Source organism: Vollenhovia emeryi, unplaced genomic scaffold, assembly GCF_000949405.1.
Source record: "Vollenhovia emeryi isolate VEMERY1.0 unplaced genomic scaffold, V.emery_V1.0 DF939213.1, whole genome shotgun sequence".
In the NCBI taxonomy this organism is placed as follows: Eukaryota; Metazoa; Arthropoda; class Insecta; order Hymenoptera; family Formicidae; genus Vollenhovia; species Vollenhovia emeryi.
The window spans coordinates 233,367-252,596 of NW_011967153.1; positions in this window are offsets into that span (position 1 = coordinate 233,367).

Here is a 19,230-nt window from a genome sequence, read left to right on the forward strand (position 1 = left end):
ATCGAAAACTTTTCTCAATGAAATCGTGAAGCACCGGATGCACTCTGATAGTATTTTTTGTTACTCGTATCTATACAGAGAAAACATAAATTATGCGTGAAATATTAACGCGATAATTCGACTTGTATCAGGACATTTAGTTAATCTTTTCTTTTTAGACGACTATGTTTCACAATTAATACACGTATAAATCGCACTTGTGCGTTCGTCTTAAAAGTTAAAGCGAGGGCAAAATCAAGACTTGGGAAAGTTTCTGTGTATTATCGCGTTTAACGGAATCTCTATCGCCGCAGAGGTTGAAATCCGTCCGTCCTCACCTCCGTTGAGTAAGGTCAAAGACGACGGGCCGGAGGCGCGCGGCACGCCATTTCGTTGAATCTGCCGACAGACGGGCGAGAGCGGCGCGGCGGCCGAAGCCCCGGCGTTCAGGCCGCGGCGATTTGTGCGTTTGAGGCCGTGACGCGCGCCATGCTGCCTTTCCCACGTGGAGAGTCATGAGGCGTAAACAAACTCGCCCCCGGTGGCGGTGGGACGCCATCTTGGTGAAGTTCTGCCCGGAAACATTTACAATTCACTCAACTTACCTTACCGAAACTCGGCCAAGCGCCGATAAATCTCGTGCGCGGGCGCGGCGCGCATACGCCGCGACGCGATGCCGGGAGCCCGCGTGCCATAAATTCGCGGCAGTCCGCGCAGTTTCCCTGACGTGTATGCCACGGGTTTTTCGCCCGGTTCCGATACCTTCGACAGCCTCGCGGAGAATCAAGGCGAGTCCCGATCCCGATGACTTTCCCTACGAACGTTCCGCTTAGTTACCGGAAATTGCTTTCGACCAAGATCTATTGTTCCCTCGATTAGACGGGAAATTTGGCGCGGCTCAAAGTGAAAGAATAATTTGTTTCAATTCTTATTATCTTTATAATTTTCCTGTATGTAATTGGAGAATTTTTCTAATGCGCTTCATAAGGACGCGTGGTTGTTAGCCTATCACGTCGACAAGGCGAGACTAATGTTACGTGAATTTTAAAAAATATATAATTATTTAGATCGTCAAAATGAAATGAAGAGATTTGTGTGTCAATGTGAAAAGTTAGGCATTAATAAGACTTAGAATATTTATGTAGTCAAAGGGAGAAAGTTAAATGCAATTTAAAGTCCCGTATCTGTTTTAGATGCAGTTTCTAATTCCTTATTTCTTTCCTGTTAATTATTGCCACAAAAAACGATGTACCTTTTTCCAAAATCGAACTTTCCCGCGGTTATTTAATGCTTACTTTGCCAATAATTTACGCGATTGCAACAAAGACGCACTTCCACGGGTCTACGCACGTTTTAAATGCTGATAGGTGCCAATCAAGCGGCTTATCTGAACCGGAAACGAACGCGAAAGTTTTTAACCGTGCGAAACGATAAAGCCGTCAGCGAAAGTAGACGCGTGCAGATTGAAGAAAAAAAAATAATAAAATACAGCCCGACGAGCTACGACGCGGTTAATTTCTCCGTTGAATTTACGACGATCCGGTGAAAGGATCAGTAAAACACGCTGATTCCTACGAATCGATCTGCCGAGTATCGATCGCGCGATCATGCCGCGCTCCCGATAGGCCCGGGGATCTAATTAGCAGTATATTAAGGAGAGGCGATCATCGCCCGGTCGTGTTCTTATCATTGAATTAATTCTGTTTCGTTCAAAACATTCGCACTGTATCAACAGCTACGCAAAATAAAAAACATTTCTAACCGCGGTCGGAGATGAAGGTAAAGAGAAAATTAATGTATCGTTTATCCGGCGTAGCCGTTGTTGTACATCGGTGCTCCGTGATGTCGAAAATATTTATAATCTATTAAAAATTTCTCGATTAATAGCATTTCAATAAACAGCCGTTCTTAATTAGTGGGCCGTGGTATCCCGCGCCTCTCGGGCAAAATTTGATCCGTGAAAAATTGCGCCATCGCTTGTTACGCTGCTATACAGGGTGTACTAAAACCACCGGAGGTCCTCTTAATGACAGATTCCTTAGAACATTTCCAGACGAAAATCCTAATACAAAAGTGTCGAGGCTATAATAGTTTTTAAATTAGAAGCGATTATTTTCCACAAATGACAGGGCTGAAATTTCGCGCGCTCAGGCACGGCGAAATGACAAGTGACATAAGTGATCCTATGAATATCGCTCTTTTCATGATGTTATGTTTATTGTATAAATTTACAATATCACTTGTCATTTCGCCGTGCCTGAGCGCGCGAAATTTCAGTCCTATCATTTGTGGAAAAAAATCGCTCCTAATTTAAAAACTATTATAGCCTCGACACTTTTGTATTAGGATTTTCGTCTGGAAATGTTCTAAGGAATCTGTCATTAAGAGGACCTCCGGTGGTTTTAGTACACCCTGTATATTTGCGTGTACGGCGACACTAGTTTTTAGCCTGTCTATTAGTCTATAAGTCTGGGACTTATATTTACTATTGTAATCACCACGCTTCTGAAAATTAAACGATCCCGCGTGCATTGTGTTTTGAACAATTAAATCGATTTTTAAACGCAATTTTTCAAACCGCCTGCCAGATCCTGGCGAAGAAGGTCAGGTTATATACACAACGTTTACTAACATTCGCATTCGATGCAACAGGTGCAGCCTCGATGCATCCTTCGGGCCTCCATACCCGAAATTTGCATTACCAGTATTTCGTCGCGTCTTCACGTCGGCTTGTCGCGTGAAAAGCATCAAGACCCCGCGAAAAGTGACGCGACAAAGAAACGAGAAGGTATTTAATAGATTTTACTTTATCCGAAGATCTCATTCCCTTCGGCGCGAACTTCGAACTTTGCGATTTCGGTGCTTTACGAAATCATTGGGACAATAAGTTCCGTGAATTCTGCGACTTTATTGATAAAAACAAAGAGACGCGTGCTCGCGCTCCTATCGAATGTGTTCTCAGCGGGCAGAGAAGTGCACAGTCGAAGGCGGCGGCCATCCGGCACAATATTCTCGTCACAGCGATGCTTATCGCGAACGACGAAATTGGGATAACCAAATGGAAATGATTGATTCGCCGACAGACGCGTCTCATTTATTCATACCAAAGTCTTCGGACTCCAATTATATTTAGAGCGTCTCGTCGCTCTCGTTTCTCCTCCTCCCCCCCCCCCCACTGTCTTTCTCCTCTCTTTCTCTCTCGTTTCCTCTCTAGCTCCGCTGCTCGCGCAGGAGAAAAATCGATTTTTGACCGTTCCTGAAAAAGCGCGCTTTTGTATTGGAATTAAAAGACCTACGAGACATATCGATCTGCGCGGAGCGAACCAGTCTGAAATCTTGTCGGTGGTCTAGACTCAAAGTTCACGTCTCTTCCTTTGCAATTTTAATGAGACGCATTCCTATCCCTGACTCACACGATGCGAATAAAATAGGCATTTCCGAATTAATACTTCACCGATTGTGTCCTTGATTGGACACTGCCTGATGACTTTTCGTCATCGGTCTCTGAAATCTGGGAGTCCGACGCAACGAAAGCCGCCGACACGCCTTTTAAATTATAACCGTATGGCTGTACGCGCAACGAATTTTAAAATTTATTTGACGTTGCCGCGGTTTTATTTAATTAAAAAATTTAATTGTCTTTTCCTTATTTTCTAAAAGGTAATAAACATAACTTTATGTTCGTGCATCGGTTATATGCAATGGTAAAACGCCATATTGGCTTACACGGCTATATTTTAGACAAATGTTGATAAACTGAGATTAATTTAGACCTCTAAGACCTAAGATCTAAGATAAACTTAATGCGAACACAAATCATCCGATACTTCAACGGTCTGCAACAGTGTATCGCAATAGATGTATCGCTAAAACCAAACCAGTAAGTTGAGAATATCTAGAAATAACCACTCTCATAGAATTTCTATAAATAAGACACACTTTTATTACCTACCACACTCAATAATAAATTCCATATTAATCTTTAGTGCACCGATATATGAACTTTTACTAAAAAAAAGAAAAGATATTTTAAGATATGAAGCCAATGAAATTGCCGATTTGATGAGTGGCAAGTAAATTTTCGCGGATTTTATCAAGAGAAAAGAAACTACGACACGGCATTTTCAGTCGAATGATCTGCATATATTAAACTAAATGATTGCACTCGGGGGCGTTTGCGCACAAAGGACGAGAAAAATAAACGTCCGCGGCGCCGATACACGGCATCGTTCTCGAAAATTTTCGCGCCAGGAAATTACGGAGAGCGCGGAGGATCCTCTCACGAAAAAGTTTTCGGCAGAAAGTTACCCCGGGTTGACTCGCGTAAAGCGCGTCACTTTTTCACATTGCGTTTACCTGAAGCGCGACCCGCGTCGTAAAAGTTTCACGGTAGGGCCCGGCCATGAAAACGCTCGGAATCGTGCGTTCCTCGCCTCGGGAGGAAAATTCCGCCAGCGGACCCACTAAAAATCGACGACCCGTGGCGGAACGCCTATTGCGCAAAACTTTCACCTCAAACAATGTCGGCGCATTTTGGGACCCTGTGGACCACCCTATGTGGCCGCTATAAATCCTTCAATTCGAGGGAAAAGCGATATATCACTCACAATCGCGCGGGTTTCTCTTGGCATGACCCAGAAAGAAATGATTATTATTCGGGACAAAACGAAGAACCGTTTTTCTCATAAGAAATGAAGTATTTTGACTGGAATATCTGAATAGTTTGCACACATTCAACGCACGCTAAGCTATAGAAATGATTGTTCTTAATATATTTTAATGAACTGAATCGATATATCGTTGAAAAAAATTAAGTGCAATTTGTACCAATTGCACCACTTATTTTCGCCTGGTTTAGGTTTGTGAGTTATGACAATAAATAGAGAGCCAATTGGTTTTCCAATAATCTTTACGTAATTTCGTGATATCTAATCTTTTTTATTATTTTTCATTCAAATGGAGTTACGAAGAATGATACACGGCGCAGACAAACATTACATTAGGACAATATTGCCCGAAAGCTATTGACAATTATTTATCGAATAGAGATTTACAATAACAATGTGCGCTCGGGATTCGGTCGTGTAATTTCTTTTCACACCGCACATTTAACGCCGGTTCGAGTGTTGCGACACTAGATATGGATATCTACAAAAATGCCTTTATACGTGAAAGCAGTCTATGGCTAAAATAAGTTAGTACGTTTCAGCAAGGGAGTTAAGTGTAATTAAGGTTAACGTGTATTTATCCACTTTGCAGCGGATGAAAGCTAAACAGACGGCCCCTATATGTTCAAGATATGATCAATTTTATAGTACTTTCTGTGTAATTCTACGTTAGCGTTAATTGTATGAAAGTCGACGGACACGTCCAACGTGATCTTCATAAAATAATCTCGGGCGATTTAATTGTGGCTGTGGCATATTTCATATGCTTGCTCAGCGTTTGTTTTTATCGAAATTTTCGCGACCGAGCAGACACGACGCCGCGACGGCCGAAAGTGGAAAATCGCATCGACAAGAGCACAGCATACGACGGTATCTTATTAAATTTTATTAGGGCATTCAAGTGCTAATGTTTTGAATCTCTTCTGTAAGGGATATAAATAAAGATTACTGTGAAATAGACGCGCACACATAAATTTAATGACCGAGCTTAATATTACACTGTGATAGATACACATAAAACATCTTTGTATAAAAGAACTTTATGCATAATCGAGTGAATGAATAATCTCCGTGCGATAATGAGCTGATACGTAATAACTCTAGATAAAACTGGACGCAGCAATGGACCGAGGAGCGAAATAATTTTTTTTTTTCAAGACGCGAATGCCGTTAGATGCGCTTCGGTTACCGTTGCAATCATACACTTTTGTACGCGCTGGCAGAAGCTGGTTCTCGGGATTTTTGCGGAAAAGCTGCGATGACGAATGGAAGAGCTATCGTTCGGCGGAGATATTAAAGACGTATCCGCGTGTGAAACGGTTCGACGCTTAGATTTCCGCGTTATTCCCATAGATCAGGCGCGGAGTCAGCTTTCTAATCGGCTCCCATTATTTCCGGTGATCATGATTTACACGCAATGCCGCATCGACGGGCGAGTACACCGAATGCAGTGTATCCCGAGATAAATGAGACTTCGCTCAAGGAGCCCCGTGTGTGTTTTTCACTTTGCAATCTTCGGCCCCGGCGACGATATCTCGCGACTAACATTCGAGTTCGCTCGCGTATGCAAATGGTATAAGTATGATCGATGACGGCCACTGAAGGATTCATGCGGCAGAAACAGATACTTAACAATTTTCATTGCGCCGTCACACGGAGTCGGGTCATCTGGTACACGTGTACTTAAACCGCGCGTCGGTTACCGCGAATCTGCGAGGAGCGATTGACAGACCGATGTGTCCCGATGTGCACGTTATGTAAATTTCGCCGGACCAATTGTGCTCGGCGGGTAAGAAGGTTTTCTTATTTTGGAAGACAATGAACCAAGCCGGGTAATAAATTTTTATTCCATTCCAAAGGCACATTTTTCTTAATGAAAAAAAAAAATTTAGTAAATCCGCGCGATGGTACGCAGAGAAGAAGGTTTCTTTGGATTTAGTACTCCTATTTATTTAATTGAAATTTGTTTCATCGAGACAACATATGCTTGTACGAAACATTATTTGTTTGAACAAAAATTGTACAGATTTGCGGCATTACTGGGCATTACTAGGTATTTTTTGGGCATTAGTTTGGGCATTAGGCCTTGCTGGGACATTATAAAGATAAAATAAGATAAAACAAGGTAAATAAGATAATAAAGTAATGCCCACTGGGCATTAGTGGGCATTGGTGTACAAAATTTTGGTCAGTGGTTTCCTCCTCGATTTTGTTGTTTCGTTCTCACACAATCTCTATTATATAATTGAAAAAACACTGTTATTTGAAGTAATATCTTTCAATTAAATAATGATATTATTTGGCCAAGCGCCTATAAAGTTCGGTACTGCCACTAGTGCCACTAGATGGCCGCCGAACTCGTGAGTGAAGACACGGCGGCCAGACATAAGCGACCGCATCAGCAGACGCAGTCTAATCATCTAATGGTCTATTCTTTATAGCTGAACATAGCTTGCTAATTCAGTGTGTATCTTCTTCTAATGAAGGGAAAATTCTAATGTAGAGGGGAAAAGATGTATGTACATTTGTTTCACCTATTTTCTATCAAACGATAACGTTGTTCAAATGAAACGATAATATTATTTGGATCGAAGAGAATATACCTTTTATTTCAGACAAATATTGTATTTTGAACAAAGACATATATTAATAAATAAGTTTAGTCGACCATAACTGGCACGTGTTTAATAAAATAACATAAAATACAGTGCGACGTTTCGACCAAGGGTTTTTCTTCTCAAGCACATTCTAAAAGGAACGCATTGTGATTTTCTAGTAATTTAATTTGTATTATTAATTTATTTTGTATCTTTGATAAGTCTGTAATCCCGACCATCGGTTTGTTCCTTTTAGAATTTGCTTGAGAAGGACCTAAACACTTGGCCGAAACGTCGTACTGTATTTTATTTTATTTTATTAAACGCGTGTCAGTTAAGGTCGACTAAACTTATTTATTGTTACTTATTACTGCCAACCCAAAGAGATTATTATGCGAGACATATATTATTTCAAATTCAAACAAATGATTTGTTTGATTCATTCCAAATATCAAATTTGTTTGGCTGCAACAAAATTTATTACTAATAAAATTTCAAATTTCAATCGACCTCAGCTGGCCACATTCATTAAATACGCTTTCACAACGTTTCGACCTCTGGTTTAGGTCCTCATCAAGTGGGATCTAAGGGTAAGTGTTTTACATATAAATTACGTGAGAAGTTTGTACAATATCGCAGAATAATTGTAGGCCTATACCTTGTTACGGAATTGAACCTTGTGAAAGCGTATTTAATAAATGTGGCCAGCCGAGGTCGATTGAAATTTGAAATTTTATTATTACTAATACTGGCAATCTCAAGAAATATACTTGTTAAAAATTTATTCAGTCCAAAGAAATCGCTTTCTCCGCGTAGGTTTTCTGAATTGCGCGTGTCCCTCCGATTGAAAGCCGTCCGACTGTAAGACGCTATTTCGCGTATAATGTCCGCGCCAGGAGAGGATTTCCGATCCCACAGAGACGCCTGCGTGGCCCCCGCGTTCGCGCCCTTTCGCGAGGGTGACAAGACGCAACGTCACGACGTTGCGATCGGTGATGCGAGGCCGGCCGTCACGCTCGTCGTCGATATCTCCGCTCGAGACGAGTCATTTAACTGCGCGACGCTGCTCGTCGGTCTCTCGCAACGGGCGGCGGGGAGGACGCGGGCGCTTCTCGCACCCTATTTTCGTGACTCGTAAAATCCGCCATTTTCGTATCCGACCGATCCGTCTCCCGATTTACACCGCCGCCTCGGCCGTCACCACCGCCGTTGACGACGCTGACGCTGACGCCCCGTGCCTCCCCTACCCTCTCTTTCTTTCGCTTTAGGCTGCCCTAATAAATTAGCCGTAGAAAAAGACGGCCGCGTGACAGATGCTCGATGGCTGCCATAAAGGAGCTGCTGGCGACGCTCGCGGGTGGTGGCTGGCGAGCACACATCAAAGCGCCCATCCGCGAGGGCCTCGTGCCGATCTGTACCGGCATACCCATAGTTTTATGTTTACCGAGTGATTTGTTGCCCCTCGCCGTTCGACTGACGAGCGCCTCCGTCGCGAGAAGCGCGCCCAAGAGAGAACAGCGCCGAAATAAATGCGCTGTTCTTATAATAGAGAAAGGCGCAGCGTCGAATTTTCTTCAAGAAGCGCGATATAAATCAGGGTAAATAATATCCGCGGCTCTAAAGTTACGTTCGGCCCGTTGGGAATATTCGAGTCAAAGCCTGGCCGATCCGACGCACGATACGCCCCGTGCCGGATTTCGCTGTATCTCGCAACATATCATTGATGAGAAATCTGAGGCGGTGTAACATCAAAATAAAGCTTACAAACTTGTGCCCGAGTCGCGAGTCAAACTTGTGCCCGAGTCGCGAGTCAAAAAATTATTAGATACAACTTTTACTAGAAATAGAAAAAGAGGAATAACGTATCATTTAAGTCCTCTGATAAAATCGTGATTTACAAGTATGTTTAAATATTATAAAACGTACATAATATTTATGGGCTCAAATTATATATCATCGACATTATTGCAAGTAACATTTAAAATCAAAAGTATAATCGAAATATAAAAAGGTGAACGTGTTTGTAAATGTATATATCAAAATGCGACCTGGACGCGCTAAGTTTTTATGCTTTATTTTTAATTTTAGGTCCGCTTTACATGACTTAGCGTTTCACTGAAGTCACAAGAGTCACAGATAAATAAAATACAATTTTATTCATTAGAAATATGTAGTTGAAAAGTTTCATTTTTTGAGATTTCAATTTGTCTCTGTAGTTGGCTAATTATAAATTGATTTCATATCGAGTTTCGAGCTGTTGAGTTTTTTAGATGACGACGCGTACAGTTTTAAATATTTTTTACGTGCTTGGCGTACACTCTCTTCTTTGTTCCAAAGAATTCTTTTTGTGTTATGAGACTTCTTCATATAGTTTATATAGTTTATATTGGCAACTTACTTACCGTCCAGTCCACGTATGATCAACTATTAAAATTTAGAAATCCTTTAAGTTGCCAGTAATAGATAACAATAATCAAGCTTTTTGGTCGACATTAACCGGCTAGTGTTTTAATACAGAAAATTTATTACGAATAATATTACCTCAGCCAGGGTTTGAACCTAGATGTCCCTTCTCTCTAGGCGGACGTTTCACCAATTCGACCACTGAGGCATGTTACACATGGCTGAGGTAATAGTTTTCGCAATAAATTTTCTGTATTAAAACACTAGCCGGTTAATGGCGACGAAAAAGCTTGATTATAATTATTAAACTTGCCCGCAGTGTTGGATAACTTGTACTTTAGGAAAGAGTTTTACGTCAATGTCGCCCGACTGGGTACGACGCGATTTAACCAAGGACAGATCGCGGACTCGCCGACGTAAGTCAACGGCACACGATACTATTTTTCCTACTGGATTGCTCACTCTCTAAGTCAATCGGTGAATTATCACTGAAAACAGTGAATAGTCACTAATTCACAATTACAAGTATACACGGAGAAAATTGTCTAAAAACCCTGAAAATCGTGTAATCGTGGGACAACGTGGCATTTTGAAGAACTTTATGAGGGTTTTTCGAAATTTTACGGTACATTTTACTATGTAATGATACATTTTACTACACAGTTGAAAAATTTGTGTTAAATTTAACAGATCTCACATGTCCCAAACGGTCCACACACATTTTTGTTGGACATAAAATGGATATGTTAAATGATCACACTGATACTCTGATAATATTTTAACACGAAATAAATGCAAATCTCAAAATAATGTGAAATAAATTTTGTGTTATATTAACATATTTTTAATGACAAAATGAATTTTTTTAAATGTCATTTTTACATTTTGCAAATGTAATAAGTCAAATGGCAGCTCGAAATCACTCTCACTTATGTTATATACAAGAAAATCAATATTTTATTCTGTAAATTTTAACACGTAAATTTTATTACTAATAATATCGAACATATGTATTGTGTCAGACGAGGGGGAAACCGCCGACCAAAATCTTGTACATACACCAATGCCCACTAATGCCCAGCGGACGTTTCTTCCTCTTATTATCTTATTTATCTTATTTTATCTTTATAATGCCCCAGTGAGGCCTAATGCCCAAAAATGCCTAGTAATGCCCAGTAATGCCGCAAATCTGTGTACCACAATACCCTCAGCGGTTTCCCCCTCGGTGTCAAATGAAACATAAGTACACATTGTGTTGTTTTAACATTTCTTTTCTGTTATTTTAATAATTTTACATTTGAGGTCAATTAACATAAGAGTAATATGTTAAATTAACACATGAATGTGTTAAAAACTTAACACAAAAATTTTAACCGGCATTTTTTTTAACAAAAAAAACAAATTTTCCAACTGTGTACAGTTTTTGCGTTTGTAAATCTTACGTCGAGGGACGTAACCTCAATATGTCATACTGTTACATATTCAGGCTACGATTACACATTGAGAATTCTCTCTCTTTCTCTCTGATTCGCGATTTTTGTTCTTTATCTAAGAATTGCGGCGCTGTCTACCGCAATGCTGGTCAACTAAATGTGTTAATTTCTCTTATCATGCCGTTATAAGCATATTACAGATACAAACCAAAATAATTATTTGACTTTTATGTACAAAATAATACCAGACCGGATTGTGGGCTGCGTAGTAGAACATTTTCATATAAAAAACATTGAGGTTTGAAGTCTAATTCGTATCGCATTATGTATTTAAAATTTTGAAATACATATTCATACCAATCGCATCAATAATAAGATTTACAAACGCAAAAACTGTATACGACTCTGTCGGTAGATCAAACCACTCCAGCATCCCCTTAAAACAATCTCATGTTTTTCATTTATTAATACTGATGTTGTTTCAGCGATTTTATTTCACTTGCACTGATCTTGTTGATACAACATCATTCTTTTTTCCGTGCAGTAATGCCTAGTAATGCCCAGTAACGCCGCAAATCTGTACACCGCAATGCCCTCAGCGGTTTACCCCTCGAATGCGACTGATGCGGCGCGTCGCGAATCGCCTCGCATTAAATGAATTAAAATCACAACACCAAAGGGCGAAGGTGCGTTCTTATCGCGTTAGAGGGCATGTAACATATCGCGCTGTTCATCTTCGATTTTATACTTGCGACGATTTGCATAGAAAAAGAAATAAAACGCTTGCGTCGCTCTCTTCCCCGAGCAGGCCTCGTTGCTTTTTAATAAAGTTTAAGTATCGGAGCGTTAGCCACCGATGTCCATCGGTTCGCGATACACGTTGAAAGCAAACGTTATCCACTCCCTCGGCTGCGAACGACTGCGTTGATCACCGGACGAGAATGGTGCACTCGCGTAAGAGTTGACAAGCCGCGCCACTCGAAAACGAACCACCGTTCGAGGCACGCCGGCAGAGGCACGCTTAAGTGACTTTCGGTGTTTGGCCTTTGCACGCGGCGAGAGCCTTTTGCCTTCGCGACAAGTCCCGCGGCGCAGCCGGCTGCGGAAGAAGTAGATGGAAGGCGATGGTGGTGCGTTGGCCTCTCTCTCTCTCTCTTTCTCTTCCTCTCTCTATCTTTCTCTCTCCCATCCCCCCCCCTCCCCCTCTCTCTGTCTCTGTGCCCAAGCGATCCCTCCCTCCCTCCCTCCCTCCCTCCCTCGCTCCCTCGCGGTCCGCGTGCCACCCTCCGCGCGCGCCGCGTACCACGTATAATTCAACGCTACCAGCAGATAGCTAAATCACAACGACAAACCGGCGGTAAATGCGCGAAACGAAACTCGCCGTCCGCAGGATACGCCACGAACTAGAAAGCGACCGGGCCGCGCGCTCCGTGTTTATTATTCGCCCGGAGCTTGGGATAGAATTTAAAGAGCCGGCTTTAAAAACTTAAAAAGGGGATGTAAGATCTAAAAATAGCGCGACGGACACACGGGGAATATCGCGTGAAATGTAGTGCCATCTAGCAGGCTCTAGTAGCTCTTGCAACGGGCGAGGGAAGACTCAGTCAACAGTCAAAGTTCGTCCAAGAGAGTCGTGTAGAGCGTCCGGACAGAGATTGCGACGTATTCCGTAACAAAGTCCTCTTGCCAAACCAGACGGTTCGCTATTTCCGTCAGTCTCTCGCGGGGGGGGGGGGGGAAATGAGACCTCGAAAGTTTTCAGAAAAGATCGTAACGCGATAAATTAGGAGACGCCGCGGTAGCGTAAAACTCGCGTAAATCTCGAGCATTTAAATACTCGCCACGCGCTATATGCGAAAATAAAATTTCGCACCTCGACGAAGGGAAAAAAAGTCTCGTGTGAAAGAGACGCCGGCAAGTTCGCGTGATTAAAATATCCGCCGCTAGTTGTGCGCGAGACAAGGCTCGTTCAGGCGAGGTATAGGGGTGACGGAAAAGAGCACGGCCAAGAGCGCGATGGTGGGAAGAACCGAGGCGGAGAGGGTTGGCCAGTCGCGGGGGCGGCGGCGGAGACGAGGGAAGGAGGCGGCGAGCCGCCGCACGTCGGTGGCTTCCGCGAGATGAACTTCACAGACGGGTAGACGCACGGTCAGCACGCACGCACACCGCCGCTAACGATAAGTCGCCCGCATCCGACAAAGCGGATCCTGGCCATTCTCCCTCCCCGGGTGTGATTCACCTTCTCGCGTTTGACATTCGCCCCGAAACCTCGCGGCGACTGAAGCTCCTCCCGACGATCCATCTCGATAAGGGATGTTTAACGAATAATTGGAACCTAGCGGGTCTTCTTCCAGTTCCAATGTCGCGCTATGGGGGTGAATGAAGTTTCAATCGACGTTTGCTACGTGAACCTGCGCGTGGATAAAATTGTACTTTCGCCAAGATTTCGCACGAATGTGCAAAGTCTGTAGTTTAATGTGCTTTAAAACGCATTAAGCGAAAGGGGGGAACACACGCAAATGTGTACATGACATGTAATAGCGGGCTTTAGCGGGAGGCAACATACTATAGGAGGCTCGAGACTGAAGAGCTTACTTCCAAAACATTTTTAATCCATACTTTTGAAAAAACGGAGACGTTACACGTTACAAAGCTTACTCTGCAACCGTTTCAAACGCAAAGCACCTCTGTTTGCTCTTTATCTCTCAACAATCTGAAACAATGATATGGACGTTACCCGACCACGTCAAGTATTTTCGCCGATAGTCCGAGTCCATGCGAAACCGTTGGGTAATTAAAGGTTGATAAGGGAGGCAAGCGGCGTCGGAGAAACCTCGTCGAAAACCCTCACCGGTGTCTTCTTGGGAAAGGAAGATCCACCTATCCCTGCATCGGCAGAGAAGCATTTTCATCGAGAAAGAGAATGAGAGCGAGAGGGAGAGAGGGGTGGGGGGCGAAGGAACGTGCAGCCGAAACCCGTAAACGTGAACCCCTACGGGGAGTGCGAGGGGGTGAAATGCCTCGCGCGTAAAGTACTCCCCACGCACGCACGCACACAGGCGCGCCGTCACGTACAAGGTGTGCTGGAGAATTTTCAGGGCGGATTAAAAGGAACAATGGTTGAGTGTAGTCCATTTTTTTTTCAAAAATTTTACTCGCATTACGATAAAATGCACTCAAGATTAATGCTCCTGTTAAAAGCGCAGATAATTACGCGAGATGCAGATCGAGAAACAATATTATCAAATGCAACGTTAAAGTGCTGATAAGGTCGCGATATCTCGGAAAAACTCTCGCCCCCTCGATTTGCGCGGAGGAATTTACAGAAATTTTAGATATTCAAAACTTGTTGAAATATTAAAAGGATTCCCGCCGACCTCCTCGTTTGATTATTTGCTTAATTGATTGTTGACCGTAGCGGCGAGCGAGATATTGCGAGGCAAATCGAAGGGTTGGACACGCATTTTTTATTAATATGCCGCGAGGGATAAGTAAAATTCCGCAAGGGTTGAGCTGAATAAACAAGCGGAACGATCGGCGGACCGCGTCGATCTGTATTTTATGTCGTCCAAGCGAACTCGGCGCAACTTTTCTGACACCTTGTACAGGCGCGCGTGCACGACACGCGTGTCGCAGCAACATCGACAGCACGGCCGCGGCGACGGCCGAGCTGTTCGGCCGCGTATACGTACAATCTAGATACTGTTTCGCGGCGAGGAGGCCCCGAAGGGGAAGTAAGCAGTATCTCTAGCGCGCCCCTCCGTCTCTCCGCCACCCTCCTCACGGAGGCGACCCACCACCCCGCCGTGCTCGCTTCTCCAGAAGCCGTTAGGCGAAAGAGGGGCGACGCGCGAGGGTTGCGGGAAGGCGAGAGGGAGACCTTCTCCGTCCGTCCGTCTCGTCTCGACTCGTCTCGCGTGACGGCCTCGTCAGCCGTCAGCCAAGCTCCGTCCGGATCGATACGCCTGCCACCCTTACGACCCCAACTTCCTCCACCTTCTACTGCGAAAAGCAATGCACCTACCGCCCCCGCTCCCGCTCCCGCCACCTCCAACCCCCGTCCTCCTTTTCCCCCTCCTCCTCCTCCCCCGCGCACCGATGCTCTCACCTCCTCCGCGCGCGAGAGCTTTCTCTCCCTCGCCGCTCTTCCTCCTCTCGCTCTGGCTGCTGCCTCCTGCCAGCGCGCGCTGAGTCTAGTTGAGTCGAGTTGAGCCACCGGCCGGGTCAGAAGACGTCTGCTGCCCGGGCGAGCGACAGCTACCCCCCCGTCCCCCCCGGGGACCGACCCCTCCTCGCCGTCCCGAACCCCTCGGGTTCGGCCACCCAAACACCCCCATTTTACCACCCTCTCCTCCTCGTCCACCTTCGACCAACCGAGTACCCACCGCCTTCACCCCGTAACCCCCCGCAGCCGTCCTCCACGACTCCATTCTACCGCGACGTGCCGCGAGATGGACAGCCTCGCCTCCACGTCGAATCCGCACTACACACACACATCCACGTTCACAGTATGAAGGCACTCGCGCATACGCGCGCACATCCGCGCGTGTATCGCGGGCTCCGTCTCGTATTCCGTTTCGGTGTTGGTGAACCGCTACCGACGTTCTCTACGACCACCTTCCTCCCTCCCCTCCCCTCCTCTCCCCCCGTTCAACCCTCATCGTTTCCCTTCCTACGAACGCGCGTATCTCGAGTCCGCACTTTTCGCGAGTACTCCCTCGGTATCGAGCGGACTCTCTTTCTCTCTGTCTCTCTCTCTTGGGCGCAACGCTGCCGGAAACCATCGCCGCGTCATCGGTGCTGCGGCCCGGATGGACAATGGGTTCAATGGACTATTACGGTCGTCTACTTTTCGTGAACCGAGACGTCGTTGACGCACCATGTTTCTTCGCCTTGCCCTTTTTAGGGCTCGCGTAAATGCACGGCTCACAAATCGCCGACGTCTCGCGAGCGCAGAGGCGAATCGTCGAGAATATCCGGTTTATTTTTTCCTCGCGCCGCCTTCCGTTGCTCTTGCACCTACTGGGTATAAATTGGACGCGATCACACGTCGCGAGTGCACACGTAAATACATAAACGTTATAATATTTACTCGATATCTACACCCACAGAAAAAATTTCCGGATCCAATGCTATTACACTTGAATGTGTCATAAAATAGGATCGATATAGCGCCAATCATATTTATAGTAGAGAAAGCAATATTTTAATCTTGAATGAAAAATTCTCAAATGTAGAATAAAATGATAGTCTTTGTCGAATATCATGGTGCTAATTTCGTGCGCTGTAAGATGGAGGGAAAACTTATTCTAAACGCAAGAATATATAAACTTACGTTTATATAAGTTACTCTTGTCTCTTATCTTTTTTAATTCGATAGAGGAGAATAAGAATTATTGATTTTATTTTGATATTGTCTTAGCTTTATACTAAATGAGCTTGTGAGAAATATAAACGCGTCAGAAATATTTTTGTCCCGGTAACAGAAATTCTTTCTAAGGGTTTCGATTTCCCTTAATTTTTGTAAACTGTTTCAATCTACAGGAGTATATACATATATTTGCGTTTGCAAGAAAATATCTCATATAAAAGTTAATTTTCTATAAAGAAATGTTTCTCATTAAGAAGTAGACTTTTTCTTATTAGAAGACGATTACAATACGTGTATTTAGTCGAACGTGATAGAGAAATAAGCGCCGTTGTATAATTAGCGACTTGGAATCCTGTATCCAGTATAGGATCCTATTTAAGTGGAGTGTAAATTATGTAAAATTATATTTTAACCACACATGTAAATTATGCCGCGCTGCTCGTGCATTAAATCTACATCTCGATTAAAGTCTTTGCCCTCGATCAGTACCTAATAGGGTAAACGTTTAACGATCGCCAACCTCCTACGCTGCTTTCCTTTCCTTTAATACCAAGCACGTGAAGATTTCATAAAGTGGTAATGAAAGTATTAAATTCACATTTGCAACCGAGTCTACTTTTGATGTGCCAGAATATTATAATTCTTCATTAAACGTGCGCTTCCGCGTTTTTATTACGCGGTATCATTTATGCCCGGCGTATTATTTCCAGACACGATCTATTTCCATACCTCCACTTGCGCTAATGTTTAAGCAACGGTCAAGGCGCAACGCACAGCGAATATAACTCGACAATGAAGGGGGGATAAGTTAAAAGTGGGGAATAGCGGATTCTTCCTTTTGCCGCCGACGTGTACGAACGTTGAGGAAAATGTGGAAAAGCGGCATGTGGGTCAAAGGAATAGGTAACGACTGGAAGAAGAGACGGGAGCTGATCGGGGAAGCGCTCTAATATTCATGTGGAAAACGCGCGCCTGCGATAATTGTTATTCTGCTCTGTAAGTAATAACCGACGTAACATTGCCTTCATTTACGTAAGCAATCGGTTTCGCTAAATAAAATCGTAAACACGTCGAATGTATGAAACGCGAACGCACAGCGCTGTTATATTCTGATATGTCTATAAGCCTTTACCTTCGTTAAATAAAATTATAAACACGTAACGTATCGCTCGTACACGAAATGGTGTTTTATATTCAGTTTATGTACCATAAACAGTACGATTGATTGTCCGATACGTCGGACAGGGAAGACAAATAAAACGTTGGCAAAGTTCATTTCAATGCCCCCGTGATTTCAAAGCGGGGAAATTGTGGATGGAAAATATTTGCGAAAATGTAAAGGTGAATAGACTTTCCGCGATCCGTGCATTAAGCAAATGCGATTATTACCGCGGGCTCATAATCGCGCTGGCGTTTCTCGAGACAATGTATGCGACGGTGCCCCGGCTCCTCGCTAGAAGTAATTAAAATTATTCCAACTTTTTCTCCCTCCCCTCCCGTTTTTTCCCCTTTTGCTCTTGTAATATTGAAACCGCATCGTTAGGAGGCACGATTTCCTACCTTCGATTTCTTTCCTGTCGAGCACCTCCTCTGTGCAAAGACAAAGATCCCCGATAATGAATCATTAGTAGTCGAGAGTCAATCGAAGATTAATTAATCGTTCGGATTCGAGAGCCAATTAAAGTTTCCTCGACAACAAACCCAGCCGGTCGCAGCTACTGGACGGTATAATGCGCCCCCGTATAGATTCTCGCTTGTGTTTCTCACTTCATTCCTCCGTTTCCGGTTCGCGTTCGCGCGAATTCATAATGACGCCGGGCTTAATACCGGCAATTAAGATCCTTCGATCTTCCAACTCCCGATATCTTCGCCGAAGGTATCAGGAGTTGCGTTTATGGCTCGCATCAGTGCTTTTTATTTTATTGTTTTCGTGCCGGGTTATCGGGCCGCGATTTATCAAGTACATCACTCGCGGTGAAAATTAGTTACAATTTTATGATATACGACGCGTGCTTCTGCAACGATACTTTTTCATCATTTAATATCGATTACGACGGAGTACGATCGAGCCCGCAGGAAGTGTAAACGCGCGTTTTGCCAAACTTGCGCTCCGTTTCTCCGCGCAAGAGCGGAACGGCCGCGCGGAATTAGGGATTCACCTATAGCCGGCCGCTTTCCCAGGCGTGCGAAATGTAGGCGGCGATAAAAAGAGGGGAGAGAAAGGAAAATACCGCGCGAGAGACGACGAATTCAACAATGAGATTTGGCCGCGAGCTTCGAAGAGAGAGGACGCGATGCCGGCGAGGCGAGACGGCGAGAGAGACGGCCGCGGACAGACGATTCACACGCGGCGTGAAAAGAGAGAAGCGGCGCGAAGAGTGGAGAACATATTTGGCACGCTGACAGTTCGGCGCACTTGTCGCTCTTTCTGCCAGAGAGCAAGGTGGTGGCGGCGGCGGCTGCGGCGGCGGCGAGGGGAGGAGGTTGATCGCGAACGGGGTACGCGGAACGAGGGGATGGACGCGGACACGGGCGCCGATTGACAGTGACGCGGGCCGACGTTGCGCGCTTAGCCAGCGCGCGTGTAAGCGTGTCCGAGGCGTGTAACGATGACGGTCGCGCAGACACCGCCAATCAATCAGCTCATTACACCAATTCAATCGACGTCGTCGTCGACCCTGACGTCGCCGGCCGACCGCTCGATAATCGTCGCGTCGCGCTTGCCTCTTCTCGTACTCTCCTTCTCCTCCTCCCCGCGGCTGACTCTCCTCGTTGCTTTC